The sequence below is a fragment of the Choloepus didactylus genome, chromosome X (genome assembly GCF_015220235.1).
Source record: "Choloepus didactylus isolate mChoDid1 chromosome X, mChoDid1.pri, whole genome shotgun sequence".
Taxonomy (NCBI): Eukaryota; Metazoa; Chordata; class Mammalia; order Pilosa; family Megalonychidae; genus Choloepus; species Choloepus didactylus.
In genome coordinates this window covers 61,376,439-61,380,816 of record NC_051334.1, presented here as the reverse complement: position 1 = coordinate 61,380,816, position 4,378 = coordinate 61,376,439, and the positions used below count along the sequence as shown (strand labels likewise).

The 4,378-nt window shown below is 36.7% G+C and overlaps 1 pseudogene; it reads left to right on the top strand.

Moving 5' to 3' along the window:
* Window positions 1-1,841: 1,841 nt before the first annotated feature.
* LOC119523790 lies at window positions 1,842-3,904 on the top strand (annotated as a pseudogene).
* Window positions 3,905-4,378: the final 474 nt, after the last annotated feature.

The following is a 4,378-nucleotide window of genomic DNA, read 5'->3' as shown; positions in this document are numbered from 1 at the left end:
ATTTTTTTTTTTATCAACAAGGGGTCCTGGATTTTGTCAAATGCCTTTTCTAAATCAATTGAGATGATCATGTCATTTTTTCCTTCATTCTATTAATATGGTGCATTTATTGATTTTCTTATGTTGAACCATATTTAAATACCTGTGATGATTCCCACTTGATCATGATTTATAATTCCTTTAATGTGTTGTTGGATTCAGTTTGCTAGTATTTTGTGGAAGATTTTGGCATCTATATTCATTAGGGGATTTGCTCTGTAATTATCTTTTCTGTGTTGTCTTTATCCAGCTTTCATATGAGGGTGATATTGACCTAATAGAATGAGTTAAGTACTGTTCATTCATCTTCAAAATTTTAGAAGAAGCTCAGTAAGATTAATCTAAATTCATCTTGGAGTGTTTGGCAAAATTCACTAATGAAACCATCTGGTCCTGGACTTTTGTTTGTTGGGAGGTTTTTGATTAATGATTTAATCTCTTTACTTGTTTTTGTTCTGTTGAGATCTTCTATTTCTTTTATATTCAGTGTAGGATTTTGTGTGTTCTAGTAACCTGTACATTTCATCTAGGTTGTCTAACATGTTGGCAGGGAGCTGTTCATAGTATTCTCTTATGACCCTTCCTATTCTCTGGGGTCAATAATGATGTCCTTCTTTCACTTCTGCTTTTAATTATTTAATCTGTGTTCTTTTTTTGTCAGTCTAGCTAATTATTTGTCAATTTTATTGATCATTTCAAAGAACCAACTTCTGGTTTTGTTAATTATCACTATTTTAATTCTCTATTTCATTTACTTTTGCTGTAATCTTTGTTATTTCCTTCCTCTGCTAACTTTGGGTATAGTTTCTTTTCTCTTTACAGTTCCTCTAGTTGTTCAGTTAGGTCTCTGAATTGAGCTCTGTTTTCCTTTTTATTGCAAACATTTTAGGCTATGATTTTCCCTCTCAGCACTGTTTTTGCTATATCCCATAAGTTTTGATATGTTCTGTTCTCATTTCCTGATTTGCCTTGTGATTTCTTCTTTGACCCATTGATTGTTTAAGGGTGTGTTGTTCAACTTCCATATATTTTTGTATTTTCCATAGCTCTATCTGTTATTGATTTCTAGCTTCATTCCTTTGTGGTCAGAGAAGAAGCTTTGCATAATTTCAATCTTTTAAAAGTTGTCAAAATTTTCACCTTATATGTAGTCTATCCTGGAGAATGATTCATGTGCAATTGAGAAAGATGTGCATTCTGCTAGTTTGGGCTGTGGTGTTGTCTATATATCTGTTAGGTCTAGCTCATTTATCATATTGTCCAAATTCATTGTTTCCTTATTGCTCTTCTGTCTAAATATTCTACCCATTGATGAAAGTGTTGTATTGAAGTCCCCACATATTATTGCAGAGGTATTTATTTTTCATTCACTTTTTTCAATGTTTGCATCATATTTTTGCAGCACTGTGGTTAGGTGTGTAAATGCTTATGATTGTTATTTCTCCTTGATGGATTGAACCTCTTAATAATATATAGTTGGAGACAGCAGCAGTGAAAGGAAATGGGGCTGGAAACTCCCTTCTCCAGTGGGACAGCCCCAAACTACAGTACAGGCTCCCACTTCTTTCCCCTCAAGATGCTTAGAGGACAAAATGACTGCAATTGAACGTCCAGGACACCTGCCACAGAGGCACAGATCCAGGACTTGAGTGGGAGCCATGGTAGGTTTTCTTCCCTGCAAGAGGAAGATGCCAGTGAGATGGGCAGTTCTCATAAAAAAGCATAAACAGTGGAAGGATGGATATCATTGCATATTTGTAAAGCCTGATGAAAGAAAAATAAGAAAACCAGGATATCTCAGTATGAATCAATCTAGATCTAGATCACATGATGGTGGTGCAGAAACCTCATCTCAAGACCATAATTATCATGATTTATAGTTCTTTTAATGTGTTGTTGGATTTCAGTTTGCTAGTGTTTTGTGGAGAAGAAGCCTATTAACAGTTCATTAATGAATTCAATGGTGAAGATTATCAGTTAATGAGAGATCACAATCTTTTTAGGCACCCTTGGAGAAATAACATCAGAAGAACTACAGCAGGGTTTAAATGGAGTCAAACAAGAACTAGCCTCTCAGCTTGACTTGAGAAATAGGGAAGATGGGACCAATATCAGAGAGCAGAAGTTCCTAGGGAAAGTTCAAATGAAGATTCTCTGTTAGAATGATTGAATAGTTTTTGCCATACTGGAAATGCAGCTCAAACTGGACAAAATGGGAACCAAACTTAGAAAGCTGTGAGTTGAACAAACCCAAAGAGTGGAGAGTTTCAATTTAGCCTGGAAATCCACTTAAATCATGAGAATAGAGGATTTGAAATTCATGGAGAAGATTATGTGGACATTCCATTTTCAGATATTAGCAGAGATCACACTAGAATAGGAATCAAAGATCAAATAGTCCTGTTGCTAAGTGAACAAGAATCCAACCTTAATGAATTCTTATGGTAGTAGTTCTTAACATTCCAAGTACTAGGCTTGGTTCAAGGGGGCAGAATTCAGTAGAAATATCTTTCTCTGCATTGGAAAGGTTAAGAAATGGAATTGAGGAATCAGTTGGCATTCCTAGAACTGGTGCTCCACATGCTAATTTTAGTGGTCATGCAAACCAATCAGGTGGTAGTGAACTCAGGCAAAGGGAAGGGCAATGCTGCAGCACATATTTGGAAAAATGGGGTTGGAACTAATGTTACAGTGAGGAACACAAACAAAAGACTAGAGGTGATAGGTTATGGTCCTCCTTCAGTAGTCAAAGCTGGTCACCTATTCAGAGACAGTGCAGCACTGTTTATCAAAATTCACAGAGGGAAAGTAGACCTTCACAGCAAACCATTAGAAGATTGGTTAGGAGAGGTGCAATGTGTGTCTTTTTAGAGCAAGATAGAGAGTCCAGAAGTACTATATATACCCCATTCTCTAATTCAAGACGTGTGTCAAGAATAACAGTGGGAGAAGGAAAAGAATCTCTTAGGTCCTCAGCTGCTGTATGATGACATCCAACTATTACACTTGACCTTTAAGTGAGAAAGATTCACACTGGAGAAAATAGAGATCAGGAGAGTATTGCACATAGAACTAGATCCAGAGCAGGACTAGCATAAAATACAGTCACTATTGAAAGCAATACTGGGGGCTTTTGCAGAGCTATTTCTTATTTAGAGCCATCAGGTATTCAAACCTCTGTTAGCACCATAAGAGTGCCTCTTTGTAAAATTTCTGAGAATGAGCTTGTTGAGCCATTGTCAGTGGCTCTTCAGTCCATTTTAAGGCAGATCATGAGCAGGTTTGGAGAACTGAGTTCTCTAATGGAGGCTGAATCCAATTCAGAGGTTCAGAGAAATGGTCAGCATTTACCAGGGATGGAATTAACATAGGCTAATGTAGGTACAGACAATGATAACAGCCCACACAGTGAAGGTTCCTCTTGAGACAGGCATGCTCAAGATGACTGCACTGAAATGCCTTGTGCAGATGAGATTAATCAGTCTTATGCCCCACACAGTGAAAAGTGAACATGACAGGTGAGAAATGCAAATAATTTAGTTGAACAGAGACACTCCCAATTCTTCACCCTGCTCACTTCTTTTTACTAAATGAGAGAGATGATGATGACTGCATATAGGATTTATCCAAAAAGCAGATGGTCAATCTTTCCACCTGGAACTATGAGCATAGCAGTATTGATAGTGAGTGAAATATAATCAGTAGTGTTTGTATCAGTGACAACATAACTGGAAAAAAACTCAGGCAATTACCTTTCATGCATGAATTCCACATTCACTGTATTGATCCATGGCTCTCTGTGAATTGTACTTATCCCACTTATCAGCAGCCTGTTGTGGGGTCTGGTTCAGCAAATAATGGGTGAAGCAATAGGATCTGTCCAGATTCTGCACTGTGGTAGAGCTGAGTATCCAAACATACTTTTCTTGACTTATTTGTGATAAGCTAACCAGGGTTAAAACTAACAGATTATAGTTTGAACTATTCTTATGTGATTTTTTTAACTTGTTAAAAAGAGGAAAGACACAGAAAATTTAAAATACAAATGTTAAATTATCCAAAAATACAGAGCACTTATATTTCTAAAACCAAATAATGTTTAAGATGTTTTAATTTGATAATTTTGTCATGCTAAGCACTTTCATTTCTGCAAAATTCAGTTGGTTAAAAATCAATCTTCTTGGGAAGGAGAGGCAATATGGCAGCATAGAGAGGAGTTGAATTTAGTCAGTTCCCTTGAGCAACAAATAAACAGCAAGGAACAACTAGTAAATAATCTGGAATAACTGCTGGGGGACAACCATGACTGTCCACACAACATAAGCCAACCTAGATTGGG